Raw genomic sequence first — 19910 nt, forward strand, 5'->3', positions numbered from 1 at the left:
TGGATAGAAATCTTATTAAACAAAAAATTCTCAAAATTTATAAACATTTAAAAGAACTTGATCAAGATTCTTGAGAAGAAAGCTCTCAGAATGGATTTTTTTGCCAGTAAGGGTGGGTTCGAAAACTTTAAAAATCGGTTTTCTTTGCATAATCTTAAAATGCAGGGAAAATCAGCATCAGCAGACGTAGAAGCTGCTCAGAGATACCCAGGAGAACTTTTAGAAATTATTGAAGAAGGTGGTTATAGTGCAGACCAGGTGTTCACTGAGGAAAAATCCGCAGTGAACACCTGGTCACACTGAAAAACATTGAACATCGAAAAATTTCAGCATAGTGGTAAGCAAGGTCTCATTACTGACTTCTTAATAACTAAACCAGCCGAAGTATGCAATGAGAATTATACAAATGATGTCCAAGAGATCTCAAGTGATGACGACGTCCGGCCACTCGTAAATAAAGAACATCTACGAAATGCATTTTTGAAGACAGTGATGACGATTAAAATATGCACTTTATTTTATTCAGCCTAAAACATTTATGCGTTATGTGCAATGAAGTTTGCGTACAATTTGTAATTTTTATAAGTTTGTACTATGTATTTATTTCATAGTTTATATATTTTCTTAACTAACATGAATTACCCGAATTAAATAAAAATATTTTTTCGTTGGATATGTCATTTTTGTTTATATAATTTTAAAAAATTCGATTTCGGAACATAACCCTACTTTTTCTTTGTGATCTGAGTCTCGCATAACGCGATTTACATAACGCGGCATTTCTATGGAACCTAACATCCGTTATACGAGGGTTACCTGTATTCCTAATGACATTCCCACTAGCAACCTCAAAAACTACTGTCTAAACCAGTGGTCGCCAAAGTGGTCGATATCGACCCCCAGAGGTTGATATAACATTGTTAAGGGTCAATTCAGGCTCAGGGGTCAAGGGGTCGATAGAAAAATATAAGACATCATTGTATGGGTAATATTTATTTCGGTTAACTTGGATTACTTCCATCCTGAATGACAACGCAATTAAGAGTGAATCGCGGGAACAGTGACATGAATAGGACCTGTAAGATGGAGCAAGGTCATGAAAATAGTTACGGAGGCCAATCATAAGCCAAAATGACGTATTTACCAATAAACCGATGTCCGTGGTTCCCGCCCGTGGTACATCCTATATATACCTATAGGAAGATATTATTATTATTATTTTGTTATCTATAAATTTTATATATTATTTATCCCTCCTATGAAATATGTAATGTTAATAAGGACGTCAAAAACAAAAACGTATCCCTTGGACGTCAAACCAATATAATAATATAGTAAAACCCCTTTTTTACACTTTTCAGGGGAGTGATGGAAAAAAGTGTAAATAGCAGGAAATGTAAAAAAACATTTTAAAAAGGCTAAAAGATGACTTATTGCTAGTATGCGAGTCTACATACTAGATTACAAAATTTAATAACTGAAAATAAAAATTCTTATCCATTTAATATCTATTCAATTGCCAGAAAACTAACCTTTTGTCTTTTTAAAATCTTTAATTGTTGATTGTTTTTGCTTTTCGTTTTTTTTTTTTTTTTTTTTGACTTAGTGCCAGATTGCTTTGCATTGAGTTCAATGCTTGACCTGTTTTTTTACTATCGTGTTCAAAGTGGACACGGAGAGTCCAAGATCTTATGCTAAATGCACACGTGTTCCGGCATGCCAATTTACACGTCGCAGAATTGCCATCTTTTCTTCTACCGAAATACATTTTCTGCCTTTTTTCTCCATGTTACTAACATAGATAATCCACCACCGCAACTTGAAAGCAACTTTCGCACGCTAAATTACGTTGCAGAAATTCTGCAATATCAATTCGTACTGTGATTGAAAAATCACGGTATCGCTCATCACTACAGTACTGCTGCATGCGCGCAAATCACCATGATGGCGGAAACGAAACCATAGCCAAAAGCAACGCCACCTGAGAACAGAAATGCGCAGATTTCCGCTGAAATCGATCCGAAAATCGGTATTGCCACCGAGAAAAAAAAAACGCAAATCACGGGAAATAACGTACACATCAAGTTGTTAATGGCAGGAAAACAATACATCGTGAGAATAGGCCTTAAGACGGGACCAACAGAAAATGCCGTAAATGGCAGGAAAACGTAAATTGCGGGAACGTAAAAACGGAGTTTTACTGTATATACTATATTATACATACAAGAAACACTGTAACTATAAAATAAACAATCTAAAAACTCACATAAGCGTCTTTTTTTTGCTTGTCCTGTCATAATTACGTAATAGTAAAATAGAGGGGTCGATAAAAGGTCAAGAAACTCTTGAAGGGGTTGACGGTCAAAGAAGTTTGGCGACCCCCTGGTCTAAACTATATTTTCTTCCATTCATCACAAAGGCACTGTATATGCAGTACCTAGAATCTCCTCTTTTTTTTTTCTTTTTTTATTTTATCTCCATTGTGTAACATTCACTTGCTATCTTTAACACTCTTGATCAGATAGCCACTTTGATTTCTTTGATTATTTACTCTGCCGATTGACTTCAATCACTCTAAATGCCCTAACCATGAGGTATCTTTCTTGGTCACTTCAACCTAACTTCAAATTCTATTAATCAAGGCTATTCTATATCTTTGTTAGGACATATCAGCCATTGATAGCTGATAATAATCAGCAATCAAGCCTTCTATTCCTCTCACTTCAATCACCTCTTTCAAAAACAATGTAAGAGTTAATCAACAGTCAATTTCTTTATTATCTGAAGACCCATCAATGAATTAGCTATCACCAATAAGGATTCTTCCACTGTCGTTCCACAACATATTGTCCAGCCTTACCCACTTTTAGATAGAAGCCATAAAAAGGTTTGGAAAAACTCATAGTAACTCTTCACATTTCCAGGGCTTTTGAATAGGTCTGGTGTAGACGCCTACTTACGTAGCTATGGTTTGCCTTTTGCCAGTTTCTTCTCTGTCATCAGTTGTATGTCATGATGGATAGTATCCTCTCTTCAGATTTCTTTATCAATGCTGGAGTACCTCTCACTTACCTTAAATCCTAACATTAGGTTTGCTGATAATAGTGCAAACCATTTCTCTTTGTCACTTGACAAATCTTAGTGCTCAAATAATTCAAGCTTTAAGATAATCCATACCTTAACAAACATTTTCCATGATAGGAAACAGTAAATATAAAATGAAAGAGTAATTATAAAATTATCTGATAGATTACCGCATGATAAGTTGATAATCAAACTAGAGTGAATAGGATTGGATATTAGACTAGTGCATTGGATCAAAATCAATAGTGGGAGACAAAACTTCAGTCTTTAAACACAGAAGACTAGATGCTCTGGAAAATGATTAAAGCTTGATCAGACCGCACTTAGACTATTGTTCTCAGATTTGGTCCACAGAATTTGAAGGGGATAAATTAACTGTGGAAAGGGTACAAAGGCAGATAACAAAGATGGTTTCAGGACTGTACAATGTTAATTATGAGGATCGGGCCGAGGGAATGTGGACTGCAGAGTTTGGTGAATAGAAGAAGAAGAGGTGATATGATTGAGACTTTTAAGCTGTTAAGAGGTAGTTACAGGGTACACACTGGGGAGTTCTTTCGCTTGGTTGAACAGCGGGAAGGAGTGATCACAAAGGGTCATCCCTGGAAGTTACGGAAAGAAACTGTGCACAAGAGGGTGAGGAGTGGTTTCTTTGCATGGAGGGTGGTTGAACTATGGAATAAATTGCCTGATAGAGTGGTGAGAGCGAGAACTGTCAATGAGTTTAAGGAGTGGTATGATAGACTTTGTGTTTCCTAGAAGGGACCTCCCACGATGAGCCTTGATAGACTTTGTGTTTCCTAGGAAGGACCTCCCGTGATGAGTCTTTTGACTCCATGGAGACCTGAATAATAATAATAATAATAAGCGCTATGCACAGACCATTAATTCCTCCCACAGTCTACAGTGAAATTGCTTACTATTACACAGACAAAGTCGTAGCTTTTCCGACAGCCTAGAAAAGCACCGTAGTCCAAACTATACTCACATGGATCTAGACTTCATCAGTAAAGTACATACTTGGGTATATTCTATGCTAAAATTCGCAGACTATTAAAACCCCATCCAAATGGCATCTACTGCTGAGGTGGATGAAAACATTACCAAACATTAGGAAAACACTAGGCCTAGATGGTATTGCTAACAAAATGGTCATTAAAATTTTGCCTCTTTTACAAGACCTTGATAAGACGTCACTTCGACTATTGAGTGCAGGTCTGGTCTCCTCGTTTCCATGGTGATTCTGATAGAGTGGAGGATAGCAAAAGGAAGTATCAAAAATGATAATCAGGTGGAATACTGATTATGAAGACAGATTGAGAATTTGTAAGCTGCAGACAGTAGCAAACAGGAGAAAGAGAGATGATATGATTGAGACTTACAAACTTTTGAAAGAGATATATAGAATATCAGTAGATGAAATTTTTCATTTTATGAAGTGTGGAGGAAGGATGCGAGGGTATCCTTGGAAGTTGAGAATGAATACTATGAAGAAGGGGGCTAGGTTTAGGTTTTTCTCTCATAGAATAGTGCATGATTGGAATGGGTTACCATTGGATTGTGTGTGCAAGTAGCGTGAATGAATTCAAGAACAAATATGACAGCTTGTGGAAATAGTATGGCCTCCCTTGATGAGTTATTGAATCCTTGGAGGGCTCTCTTAATAATAATAATAATAATAATAATAATAATAATAATAATAATAATAATAATAATAATAATAATAATAATAAAACATCTACTTCTCAGCATGATGGGAAGTACCTGATGTAATCTTAATCTCAAAATCAGAAAAAGCAGCATGATTTCACTCAAATTGTTGCCGAGTTCAGCTAAATCTCTGCATAGGAAAAATATCCGAGACTGCAGAAATAACAAGATTGCAGAAAGTCACTAAAGAACTAAATCTCATCCCTGATGAATAAGTTAGATTCCTGGAGAGAACTACACCCTAAGGAGAACAAGTTCTTCTCAGAGTTGTTAAAAACATCAGCAAAGGGTACAAATGGAAGCAAAACACAAAGCTCTTCCTGATGTTGCCATAGCATTCAACAAAATATGGCACAATGGGCTCAAACTACTAGAAGTTAAAATTTCCACTACGGCTGGTTAAATTAACTAAATCCTATCACAGCAATCGCAAACTCCAAGTGAAGCTGCAGGGAATCTAATCGTCTGAACAAAAAAATCATAGCAGGCGTCCCCCAGGACTCCTCATTGTGATCTTTGCTCTTCTCCATGTATGTGGCTGACTTCCCATGCACAGTTACCACCATAACGACCCTATACCCAGAGAACACTGTAATAAATGATACGTTCCCTCCGACCTAGATAAGCCACTGAAAAACTGTAAACCACAAATAGTTCGAAAATGCGAAGCGATGTTAACACAGACAAGAGCACTGCTACAGTTCACAAAAAGAAGAGTGGGCGAAGACGTCATTTTTGGCATCCCAATTCCATGGCAAACCAGTAGCCAAATAGGACTGCAACTAGATAAAAGGTTTCGTGTTGATCATGTCTGCTCAAAAGCAAATAGGGCAATAGGATATCTATACTCATTACTCAACCGACGTAGCAGGTAAGCACGTCTGCGTTACTGGAGACATACGGTTTGTATTAGCAAACTACAGATATTCCAAGACATATGTTTATGAATAGCTGGTATCCCTAAGATCAAAACTGTCCTATGAAAAATGAAAAAAATAAAATAATAATAAGCTAACGCCTTTTATTCCCTTATAGGGAGTAGGCAAAGCCTTTAAACAACCCTATCTAGCTTTTTGAAAACTGAGTTGGTAGTTCAATCTCTACTGATAGCTATCAGAGATAGCTGGCCCATGTCTATCACTAATTACAGGCAGCAAACAAGTTCTGATCTCTCCCTTGGTATTTAACTCTAACAGGAGGTGTTACTGTCTGAAATAATGTGGGTTCTACGGTCGATTTTCTTGAGTTTACGGGACGAAAAACCAATCCGAGTTTCCGGGAGAAAAAAAAACCCTTGCCCATGCCAGAGATCGACTAACTCGGGAACCGGTTAAAGAAAGGCTTAAGAAACGTTCCTCCAGTTGGAGGAACGTTTTCTAAGCCTTTTTCAACTGATCGCCAAGTGGTAGACTGAGCATGACTCTACGAAATACAAATCCCCAAATCATACTAAATAGATAATTTTTAACTCACTGCCAGAAGTCTAAAATGAGCAAGCTAAAAGTTCGATAACATCCCAAGTCCGTTGTGGTCTATTAATTAGTGGTAGGCTACAACGAACAAACATCTCGGAACAGGTAGTTTTTTTTTTTTAAACGTACTACCAGTAGTTTGCAACTGGCGAGCCAAGTGCTTTATAATCGCTATTAATCCAACAATTTCTTTGAAAATTCAACAAAACGATATCAGACCACAGATTTTGCTTTTGAGGTCTAATAAGGAGGGCAATTTTTTTGAAGTGGTCATAATCAGATATGTACTGCACTACAAATACTTATCAAAACAAGGGATACGACATCATAATGTGCTGTTTTACAAACGAGATGTTTAATATCTACTCCACTTAGTACAACAGAAAAGTTTGTCTAATTTATCGACTTCGACGTCACCGATAACCGATCGTGTGGAAATATGTTTTATGAGACTGCCATATATATAGTATATATATATATAGTTAACCATATATACTATATATATAGTTAACTAAGGCTGCCTATGAGCTAACTGGTGACTCTCTCTCTCTCTCTCTCTAGCGTCTATTAAAACACCTTGGGCTTCTTTATATTAATTGGTGCAATGCTATTTTTTTTGTGATACCCCCCCCACACACACACACAAAGTTGTAAATCTGCAGTCATTAATATTATAGTGGCTGTATTAATGTATACAGTAATTCCGGAATCCTGCTCTAGAGACACAAAATATGATATTTTTTCAAACCATTTCAGGTCCCCCAGTAAACAATAATCTCACACCGAGCAATAAAACTGATTTACCACTCAAAGAGATTCATAAACATTCATGCAACAGTGCGATTCGAACCCACAGCTCGCAGGATAGAGAATGAAAAGTATTTATTCGCTTTTCTAGCCAGTCCGATGACAAAATGAGCTACATTGAATTTCTGGTATCACAATCATTTTTCCATACACGTTTCCTAACGTAGAGTACAAAAATCATAAATTTTTAATTTATGATTTTCAGAATAAATCATGCATACAGTGTAATACACTATAATGCAAAACTCATCGGAACACCAAAGCGTATCATAAGCCTTTATATTCACAACAACCCAACTTTCTCCCGCCTTGATATATTTTGGCCGTGATTAGAATGCCACTTTTATAGATATACTGTACTACTAAACGGTGATAAACGGACTGGTAAGTTGGAGCACAGGGGCCGGAGCTATCATTTAGGCAAACTAGGCAACCGCCTAGGGCGCAAACCATGAAGGGGCGCAAAACTTCAAGCTATGCTTTATTCATACTTTACTAAAATATCAAAATTAAATAGTGATATATGATTTAGGTATCGATTCTTTTTCCTTATCTTTCGCACATCACACTATTTTACTATTTAACTCTTGGTTCTTTTTTGTTCCTTACTTAAATGATTTGAACTTACCGCTATTTAAAATTCAGTTAAGATAAATATTTTAAAACGTTAACATTTTAAAATATTAAATTTCGGTATTTTATAACTTTTTTTTTTTTTTTTGTAAATGAATTATAACAGAGAATTTTCAAATTAATTAAAAAAGAAAATAAAAAAAGCCCTATTAATTTAACCTGAAAGACAATTTTATTTTGTTTAACGTCAATTAGAAACATTTTAATTTATGAAATAAGGGGCGCACTTGCAAACTTTGCCTAGGGCGCAAAATAACCTGGCACCGACAGTGTTGGAGCACGCTTTCCCCAAAATGGAAGTTCTTGTAGTGAAGCAGAACGTTTGCTTTTTGCTTCATCCAAGGTCCCTGTTCGTCCTCTTTAAAGGGACTCCAAATCGGTAAGCTGTGTAGGCCAGCATAAAGCGAAACACGTCCATTCGTCATTCCGCAGAGTAGCGAATCGTAATATCAAGCTTTCTAACTGTCAGTTGTTCAATCCCAGCGAGCTCTTCACCGTACAAGTGAAAACGCTGAGCACTGTTTGAGTTGTTTGGCTTTTATGTAGCATCTCTTTCATGGAAAAGAGGAGATATGAAGGTTGGATAATGTTCTGTCACCAATTTCCACTCTGAACTTGAACTTATGTTTAACAATCCAATGATTTACGACGGGGAAACACGGTTGCGATTGACTGGAGTTATGGTCAAGACGACTTAGGACAGGAGGCCAATACATTATTTCAATTAATGCATGGTATTAATTGAAACATGGCTTTCTGATTACGTATGCTTATTTTGTGGAAGATAAGAATCCTGGCAGCCGCATATGAAACTACACGCATACTCCGATCATACGAAACTTTAGGTTCGGATCACCGTCGTATAGCGAATCATTGCTCTCTTTTTTATTCCCCACCCCTGGCAGATGCATTAATGGTTTGATAACATTTTTAAGCAGTCATACATGTGCGTAAATGATCAAGTATTTATTTACGTCAGATACGTAAAGGAAAAATTCAGAATAATTTTTTGCAAACGAAAGTTATTCTGAACAACTTTGTCTTAAGGGAACACGCCAAGCACTTTGGTCACCAATCTACACCATTAAAATTTTTACCATTTCGGTAATAAGACTGTCACGTTTACGGATAACTGTATTCTTAACTAGAGTAGTAATTTTCACTTCACTAAGAAGTTTATCTCTGTTTTAAGCAACTGTAACAATAGGAATTCGAGGAAAGTTTACTTAGTGGCTATTTCAGTATTCGATACGCCATCGTCACTAAATTTAATAACTTTAATGTTAGAATGTAATGTAACAGATTGATGCATCTGCTTTTCACTGGAAGCAATAGCACCCCTTACTTGGAATTTTATATGCCATTATTAACAATAAAATTAAATAATTATAAACAGTTTATAATTCACAACAAAATAATTTATTTATTCTTATGGGAAAATGAATACAATGCAGCTACAGATCAATGTCCAGTCCAGAAAGCCAATTCAGGGCCTCATCCGTCACCTCGTGGATGTCCTGGAGGCACCATGAAATTGGCTCCTTGGAAAGTCATTCACAATATAAGTGATCATCTGGGCCAAGGGGGAACAGACATAATAAGGGTGGTCTAAATGTAGTAGGTAGCCACATCTGTCCTTATTAGTTCTGATCCTGTTGATCGATGACCAAATCTTTCTAAGAAGAGCAAAACCAGGCTGCGAAGCACAGGAATCTTCAACCAGGAAGCCATTTGTTGGAAGACCGGTAACACTGGTAACATGAAGCTTAAGTCTCAAACCAGGCGTCCAAAGGTACCAAGTCTCTTGGACCACTTGCAGCAACCATCAAAATAATAAAACATAAAGAGATACAGCGAGCAACGACGTCGTAAACAGTTCATGAAAACTATGCATCGGTTGAATCATGGGAACGAAATACAAAAAAAGGGAAGCTTTCGCATTACACTTATGTTAAGGTAATAAGAACAAAAAAAAAATTACGGACCCATCAATGATAAAATAATAAAATAGTACTCGACATATAGAAAAAAAAAACTTTTTAGGAGGCAGAATACACAATAATTTAAATCCGAATATATTTTATCTGAATGTCAACCAACAAAAGTTTATTAAACTTATAGTATATTAGTACTATAGGTACTAATGTACTGTAGGTGGGCTAATACTGGATTATATAACCCACAGTATATCATATAATCAGAAAGATTTGTGATCAAACATGGAACTTTTCAAACCTACAGTAAGGCAGTCTTGCGATCAGCGAAGAAATTCAGCTACTACCTATGTTGTACTCCCTATGTTGAAAATATGTATCAGCCCGTAACTGAAACCTAAACTGCGCGCACCTCAATAGCGTGTGTATTCTTCTTTGACTCGGATCACACTTTTACTCTTAATACTCGTATTACTCGAGTAATACTCGTTCAACTAGTTTTTATATTTGATGAGTATACCGTGCTGTAGACCATTTTCTTTTCGACATGACCATCACCCCATGTATAATCGTTGTTGGAAGCCAGGTTGTCGCCGATACCCGACATTCAAGTTCGTTACAAACGTTCGACATTCTGTTAAGTTTTTTCCACTTTATTTTCCTCAAACCACTACGTCACAATAGTACTTGCTGTATACGAGTACATAGCGCATTATTATCGTTCCAACACGGCCACAATGTTCAAAGCATTGTGATTTATATAAACGTGCCACATAAATCTTTCATAACTAAGGATATATCAGTAGGGAAACGCCAACTCATGGATGCGTTCGCCTCCAAACTTTTTGGCGCTAATCAAGGATAAGATGTTCCCAGGCATCCACCACATCCATACTCACCCATCTGATTGGAAAATGGTGGAGCACCGATATGTTAAGTCTGCGCTATTGATAGCCATGGTCGATGTTTAGATCAAGTTCCGTTGCCTTGCCATAGAAATCGAAACCGTAGTTTCAGTTTCTGTTACTAACCTGAACTCCGTAGACTCTTTCAGCCTTGGTTGATTGTTCCCGAAATCTGTTATTCTTTGGTTAGTTTTCTTGTTTTTAAAATTTACTAAAACAATTAGGTAAATGCGTTCGCGATATTAAGATATGTTTCTTATTATACCAGTTATTACATGGCACCTTCATCGTGGAAGGCCACTCCGCATTACACTAATCTACCTTACAACTGTATTTTGTTTGTTAATTACGTGTGTTTGCTGGCTGGTTTGGTATATTCCGAAAGGGAAAACACAGGTTCGATGGGGGGGGGGGGGTCCTACTACCTCTATATATGAAACCAGCACACTCACTTTAAGCAGAAAACGCTCAAATATACATCCGTCATGTCATGACCAGAATCGAACCGAGTTATTGTAACTCGTTCTCCCAATTGCACTACAAAGGCGTAAGTTACCTTTTATTTTTCAATCTGCGTCCCACTCACAAAAGGCTGTAAATCTATCGTACATTTAGTAGCGATAAGCTAAGGATTAAATAAACTGAGAATGTTCTAAAACAAATGTGGCAGTGTGCAAGCTACTTCAGACCTCCAATAAGCAAGTGGTAGTCTCATTCTAGGCGATAAAATTCATCTAATACCTAAAGACCAACAAACATCTATGTCATGATAAGATTCAAACCCACGGCCTATTAACTGGAAAGCGAAGATGCCGTCCACAGCTAATCGGGAAACAATGCCTGTTAAAAGTTCACAAATTGTAAAAATAAACAACAGCTATAGCAGCTCCAAAACAATAGACTGTCGTGTACCACAAGGATCTGTCTTACAACCAATTTTATTTAATATTTATATCAATGACTTCTGCAATCTTAAACTAAACAGTAAAATAAATACTTTTGTAGATGATGCAGTACTAATTTTCTCTACAGACACAACCGAACAAATGCAAACCATAGTTTTATATTTGTTCGGTTAAAAGTAATAAATTGGTTCCAGTCAAATAAACTCAATTTTAATGTCTCTAGAACTAAATATGTAAATTTTAATTTGCGAAATACAACAGGCAAAATGAACTTCACTGCACAATTAATTTCGCATGCTTGGAATTTCAGGACAAATTCAAATTGCAAATGTATGGAAATAGAAAAAAATCAATGTAATAATTTATTTGGAATTAAAAACTGATAGTAATTTAAGTTGGAAAGCGCCATCACCGATGTCGTAAAGAATGTAAGGATTATGTTAAACAGATTTTACTACCTAAATAGATTTTTAAATTTAAATATGCTAAAAATATTAATATTCTGCCTGGATTCAAAGCACACTACAAGATGGTATTTTGAGTTAGGGAGGAATCTGTCGCACTACGCTAGAACCTCTAGTTTCGACTCAGAATAAAGTAATTCATATCTTAACTAGAAACAAATACAAGGATACCGCAATGCGTAATAAATACACCATACTAAACATACTATCGCTTAGTTATTTATACGCATATAGGTTAATGCTATTCATAAAAAACGATAACGAATAAGTAAATATCAAACAAGATGCTTTCCTTAGTTGACATAACGGCTTAAAATATATAGTTACTAAAGCAAATAAAGAAGCAATTCACACACATTATACTTATTCAGCGCAAAAAATATTCAACACACTACTTTTTATCTGATTTTCCCTTTCAGTCGTTTACGACCGTAGGTGACTTTGTAGGCATTGCCCACAAAGTATTCGTGGTGAGAATTTTACAGGATAGTTCACCACTGCTTTCCCCAATCCCCCTATTTTATCCGGGCTCGGGATCAGCATATGGATGGGACGTATTCATGACTGTAATCTATATGTGTTCACGGGGCTGGTTTGGCTGTTCTGGGAGACGAAAAATCCAAATTTCTGAGTGAAAAAACCCTATGAGATCGGCTAACTCACCTTTAGTCTAAGATCAAATAAAGGTTCCTCACGTGATTGACAGGAATTGAACCCAGGTCTTTCCGAGCAAAAGGCTTCGTCTATACTGACTGAGCTAGGGAGGCTCTACACACTACTACCTTTAACAATAAGAAATGAAACAAACCCAAACAAATACAAAATTCGAATGAAAGAATGTTTATTTTCACACAGAAATGAGGAAGCTCTGTTTAAAATAATTTTATAAATGATTGGTTTTGCATATTGGTATTAAAAAGATCCTGTTTCAAGCGTAAAATGTAACAAATTTAAATGCTATTTAACTACTTTGTTTTTATTTTGTTCCTAATTAATGTTATGCAACTTTTTCTGTACATATTAGCATGTCTCCTGCAATTTTATTATGTTATTATATTCTAATAATATATAATATGTATATTATATGAATATAAAAAAAAAAAATCAGCTAACGCCTATTTGTTCCCGTATAGGGAGTAGGCTGGGCCGTTTACCCTATATGTGTATATAATGATAATGCATTACATAACGTTTTGTAACTATGCATATCGTAACCTGGACTTAGGATTGTCAAAATTTTGTACTAGAATATGAAGCTTACAGGAAAAAATATCTATCTAAAAAAAGCAAGAAGATGCTGCAAATACTGTTCTTACGAAAGAAAGTGCTAATAAATAAATAAACAACTTTTTTTGGACATAACGAAAAATATGAAAATTCGTAGAGAAACTACTCTAAATTTTTTCCTAATGCTTTTTTGTTTCTCACGAAAGCAGGTAGCACTGTTTTATCCCTAACTTCTGTAAATAGACTGGAAGCTAATCTCCACTTTATTATATGTGTCAGTACGTTTCTGGCCAGTTGAAGATCGCAGCTACGATTTCGTGTTCCTAATTCTAGCATATTACTATTCTACACTTAATTTGTCTTAGTTGTGTTCTTAAAAACCTGAGCTTCTTCCCGGATAAAAATAAGCTTATGCCAAAGATCAGCGTATGGGAATTAAATATATGGGATGGAAAGTACTTTTAATCACATCGACGTCGATATGGGTGAAATATATCGATCCTCATGCACTTCGCATCCACCATATATTTCAACATAATATCAATAATATTACAATTTAAATATGCACTTCGCATCCATGGAAACTTTGACGTGTACTCCTTCAAGGTCGGTTCGTATTTAAAAAAAAAGTTTCAAAACGTTGCGTGGAATTTGAGAAACAAATGAATAGTTTGTTATAGTAAAGTTTTATTTGTGCTTCCACGACAAATCCTGACTGCTTGTAATTGGTAGAGGAATCAGTGTACGTTTCGGAGGTCAGCAGGATAAGAAAGATGTGAGAATATACTCATATTTTCATATTCCTCTGTCAACAATAGTTCTGCTTGTATCAACTAGGTAAGAGCATATTATTATAAATGATGGTATGAAATAGTGATATTTTGGTGTGCGCTGGGATCTATTAATTTACAAAATATCCTCGACGATTCAAAGGATCAACTAACTTGAAATAAACAAGATTAATATGAGCACGGGAAGTTTTACTAAAGGAAGGTTTGGAAATATATCCAAATCTTCCCTTGCATGCATTTACTAATTGCAGGTTTTGCTTTAAAGAATTATTCTGTCATTTGGGAACTATTAACTCTTATTAAAAATTTATTATAAATAAATGAATAAATATAAAACAATTCTTATTTCTGTGCTATTTCATACAGAATAACAGGTTTTCTTGTTTCGAGAGTGACAGTTGAAAAAATTTCCAGTAAGGAAATAAGGAAATCAAATGAAGAAATGTTAAAATGGAGCATTCTAAAAGTTTAAAATTCTTGTATTGTACACTGAGTGACAGCATTCATTATCTCATCTGAACTGAGACACTTTTTTTTTTTTGCATTATAGCCCTGCAGAAATGATCTGCGTACATAGTGGCATAGCGCTAAGCATCGTAGAAAAAGACCGTTCTAAGTTCGATTCTAGTCGCTGACTAGAGGAACTTTTTTCTAAACCATTCTTCGGCCGGTTCCCGAGTTAGTCGATCTCTGGCACGGGCAAGTACGATTTTCCCTGCAGGAAATTCGGTTTTTTCATTTGATCGTGCAACTCAAGAAAATTGACTATAGAATTCACACCATTTTAAAAACATATAGTGTTAGGGTCAGGGACCACGAGATAGCGGTTGTCTGTTGTACGCGGTTTCCCGGATGGCGTTTAAAAATCATTAACAGTCTTGGGCCAGCTATCTGTGATCGGTAAGGATTAGCGATTCGCTTCTCCCCCAATTTCCGAAAGTTAGTCAGGATTAAATGATCTTGCCTACTCCATTTAGTAAATGAAAGGCGTTAGCGGATTTATTTTTAAGTTATGTGATGTAGAAGCAGTTTTGTTTTGCCTAACTTTATGATCACAAATGGCTCGAATGCAACCAAAACTAAAACGATTCTGAAAATTCTAATGGAGATCCTAAATAAAAAAATGTCAATAAATTTCATCCAGCTAGTATGGAATTATCAGTTCGAATCATTCCGCCAATTTTTTTTTTCAATTTGGTAGAATTTGGCAGACACAAACACACACACATACACACACGCGCGCGCGCGCCGATTGAAATCCAAATTGAAACACACTGACCTGATTTAAAACTGCAATGGCTAAACAATTTTTCCCAAATTTATACTTTGATTCGATATTTAGAAAATATCGACTCTAAGTAAAATCTCTATAGCCACACAATATATTATGTGAGTTTCAGAAAACGTGTAAATTATTAGTGCAAGAGAGAGCCTAATAAGAGGTTTCCACCTCCATAGTTCAATCTATCGAATGAAATGCAGATAATGGCTGTGGTTTATCTGAATTTCATCTAGAACGCGAAGAACAGTCCTGACGGCTTTTAAATTGAAGTTAATGCTGCAGTGGCAGGATTTTTTTCCCCTCCTCTTCTTTCATTTCCTTCTGCAAGCAGACAAACTAGCCCTCGTGTAAGCACATCTACAAATATGCCTATTCTTATTGGATCATACTAAAGTTGATTATATCTGGTGGCAGAACTGTCTCCCTCAACCACCCACCCACAGAAGCTTTAGTCGCACCCACGATTAATTATTTTCGTTGGATTCCTCAAAAATTTCAGTGAACTTCTTGTGCCTCCACCCCCCCCCTTATACTGACTACAGAGTGAATCAAAAAATTGTGTATAAATAAATTGTTATACACAATTTTTCGTAAATGTGTCAAACATTGTTCCAAACATCTTTCCCCCATCATACTGATATCATTTACATGGTATATTGAGACATGAGAAGTTTAGTGAACGTTTTTCTAGAGATACAAAAAGTAATCATGGATCCAATGAAAGCTTACACGTTGTTAGGAGGAGGAGGAGGAGGGGGGGGGGGGGACAACACTTCTACCACTAGATATGATCATTTAATCAAAAAATCAGAAAGCTGGAAACTAAGCTCGAGATACTCGACGACCAGCGCCCGATCGCAAGTGCACCTATATCAGCTAACGAACTTCGTGAACTAATCGCATCTACCGTACACTAGTCGCTCGAGACCGAAGATAGAAGACTCAACGCCATTATCCTGAACTTTCCGAAGGAAAACGATGAATCCTTAAAAGAAGACGTCGGCAAACTAGCAGGAGAATGCAATTTTGATCCCAAAAATATCGCTAAATGCTACTGTTTCGGACACATAAACAAAAGGAGGGAACGAACTTTACACGTCTCGTTAAAAGTTACCTGCGACACACCAACAAACACATCCAAATTTATAACGGCTATAAACAACAAGCTAAAGGACATTTGCCCCCCCCCCCAGTCACGCATACGTGCCCGACCTTATCTAACCTTTGCCCAGAGAGAACAAAGACACCAACTCCGAAGACAGCTAGAAGAAAAACGCCAAAATGGAGACAATAGTTGGATGATAGACTACAAACAAACAAAACTAGTGCAAAAACCAAGTGACGCCACTAGTAATCACCAAGGAGACCAGTATGCAGGCACTGCATAGGAAACGTGCAAGACACTTGCAGTCAAATCCATGCCTCATAGAACCTTGCATATCCACTTCACCAACATCAGTGGCCTCAATTCCAACCTTAATAGCATCCACTAACAGTCTGCCCAACCCCACCTACTCTTTTTAACAGAAACTCAAATCTCACTTTCCCCAGCACTATCCATCTCAACCTCCCTAATTATACACTATTTAACTCCTTTCGACCCAAGGGTGTGCATATATCCGCTCTGATATATCCTGTCAGAGAACACCAAACCTTGAATCGCCCAACTTCGATCTTCTTTGGCTAAAGCTGTCCCCCCCACCACCACCACCACTCAGTCAAATTCATCTGCTGTCTCTATCGCTCTCCTAATACCACCAATCATTCTGAGCTCTTTCATTTCCTCTCTCTAAAAGTTGATTTTTCTCCAATCCCACTCTCCTAACAGCGAAATCATCCTCCTGGGTGATTTTATTGTCCACAACACCAATTGGCTATCCTCTTCCAGTTGTACAGATCCTGCAAGCAGAGATGCTGAAACATTTGCTATCACTAATGGCAAATTGTTCAAAAGCTGACCAAAATACCAGATAACCCGAACAACTCCCCAAATATCCTAGATCTCTTCCATACTAATGACTCCTCTAAATGTGTAGTGAAGGTAGTGAGCCCCCCTGGGTAATTCCGACCACAACCTAGTGCTCATCTCTTCCCCCATACAACAGCGCTAACACAGTCACTCCCACACAAGAGTAGTTTGGCATTATAACAGTGCCGGTCACTTCTGACCAGATCAAGATCAAGATAAGATAAGGAATCGTGACGTGATTGGTTGTTTCTTTGATGACGTCATTGCGGGCGGACGTCATGAGATTGGAATGTTTGGAATTTCCCTGGGGGATTATGTGCCAGTTGATGTCAGTTCTTGTATTTTGGTTCGCGTATGGAATTATGGGTGATGGTAGAGATAAGGATTCGTGTTGTGATTGGTGGTGCACTTCTGACCACATCAAGATCAAGATAAGATGAGGGATCGTGATGTGAATGTTTGTTGTTATCAGATGAAGTAATTGACGTCATTTGTTAGTTGTAAATAAGTGACATTGTTCTTTTGAATGGAAAGGTAGATATATTAGTGTATAAGGAATCGTGTCCTGATTGGTGGGACACTTCTGACCTCGTGACGTGAATGTTTGGAATTTCGCTGGGGCCCTCGTCTGTCAGGGACATCATGTGGTGTGTTTGGTTTGCTTATTGCATTGTTGGTGTTATTTAGAGATAAGAATTGTGAAGTTATGTGTTTGGAAATTTCTGGGGAACATATGTCTCTCTGTGATATCACATGGTGTTTTGGTTTGGCTATGGAATTGTGGGTGATGTTTTTGAGATAAGATATCTTGGAATTTTTCCAGGGTCATACACATCCATCATTGTCATCATGTTTTGTCTTTGGTTGTCTATAGATGGCTGTACTAATTTTCCAATACATTTTGGGGTATTTCTTTCCTGTTAAAGGGTGGGAATTAGGTTTTATCAATGGCAGCTTTGATTAGGTTTTTCTAAATAATTTAATTATATACTGGTGTTCCCCAAACACACACACACACACATACACAATAGACATGAAAAGTCGCTAATGTATCCATGTTGATACTCTCTAATATGTACCCTATGAATATTCTTATGAAAAAAAAAACTATTCAGTATTAGAATTACGCTTACCAAAACATACCAAAAATTCTCCCTTTGATGTTTTACATGGTATTATCAGTTTCTATAGTTGACTACTTAATTTAGATTACTATTCGATTGGTTCTCTGTATTAATTCCTTCCCATAGTTGCTCATGCTATGTTTTCCTAAGATTGGTGGGAAAGTCTATGCACCTTTTTGCTTAGGGTAAGTGTTATTTCCTGTTTCGAATTCTGAGTGCTGTTAGAGTATGGAATTCTGACAAGTGAAATGATTTTTTTTAATTGAATGGTTATTTTCTGTATTTTACTTTTAAAATTCAGTTTAACTACATATTCTAACAGAAGAACTGAACAAAATTAATAAATTAATAAAATGTATGTGAATTTATTTTCCAACACTGTAGCTTTCTCATTAAGTCTTGTCTTAAAGATATCTCTCTTATCTGGTTGCCAAATTGTTGTACGTAGGTGAGAAATCGTGTGTTCAGGTTGGAACTCTTGGTTCTGTGGGAAATTATTGCTGTAATAAATTAATACTTACATTTATTTTTTTTTAAACCAATATGACTATTACTTTTACCTTCGATTCCTTGTGCTCTTAACCTATTTCTGTAACTGGAATTTATTTATTTTTATTTAGGTTTTCTTTAGCATTAGTAATTTTAAGTAACGGATGAGACAAACAAGGTTTTGAACTCTCTGCAGCATTTTTCTACACCAATCTTTTTAAAATATCTAATGGCTCTGTAAAATAACCAAATTGTAACAGTATTGTGACTTTTCAGGTGAAATGTCCTCCAATAAAATTCTGGCTATTAATTTAATACCCGATTATTCCTTTTGCTTCCAAGAGTTGACAGTTTCATGAAATATTTGAGCGTTTGCATGAACAAATAATACTTTTAATTTACTGAGTCAAAAAAGTCTCTGGTTAGTTTGTGGCATGAAATTTCACAAGGAAAAAATGTTATGGTGTTACTTAAATTTGTATAACGCATCAACGACACCCAATTTTTTCATTTAAATTTACACATTTTATTTGAATGAAATATTATTTACAAATTGTATTTACTGAATCTAACATACAGAAAATAAATAAATTGAAAAATACATCAAAGGTTCTTCCCATGCTTGTAGAATTGCCATCATGTGGTTTTTGACAATGTGACTCTCATCTGAAAGTTCATTTTTCATTTGGTGATCGTTGGGAATTTATTACTGTAGTAAAATTAAGGGTTGCATATTTATTTTTTTGAAACCAATACATATACTTCTCAGAATTGTTAAAAGCACAGAATCTTTCTTTATGTTTCCAAAAGCATTTAAAAGTACACATTATATTTTCATGTTTTGGGCATCCAATTTCATTTAAATCAAGAACAGGCCTCCCTATTAACCTCGTTAATGTTTTTGATTTTTCTCTTCCTTTGGCGAGTGATATTTGATATTTGCATGTTGATTCTATCATCCAATTTCTTAGTTTGTCCAGTGATAGTGAACCAATTTCCCACTTCAGCTGATGGTTATATTTTATTAACCAAGAATTCTGTTTTTTAACTCTTTCAGGTAATTCTTTCCAACTACAAGGTGATTTTGTCGATGCATATCTTACAATAATTCCAT

General features: G+C 36.2%; 1 protein-coding gene across 4 annotated transcripts in view; it reads right to left on the reverse strand.

The window, feature by feature from the left end:
• LOC150099946 (ATP-binding cassette sub-family C member 1-like) overlaps nucleotides 1–19910 on the reverse strand; it is a 684487-nt gene that overhangs the window by 631148 nt on the left and 33429 nt on the right. The gene's annotated exons all lie outside the window — the stretch shown is intronic.

Source organism: Typopeltis vanoorti, chromosome 13 (genome assembly GCF_054136105.1).
Source record: "Typopeltis vanoorti isolate ZY-2024b chromosome 13, IOZ_Tvanoo_1.0, whole genome shotgun sequence".
Lineage (NCBI taxonomy): Eukaryota > Metazoa > Arthropoda > Arachnida > Uropygi > Thelyphonidae > Typopeltis > Typopeltis vanoorti.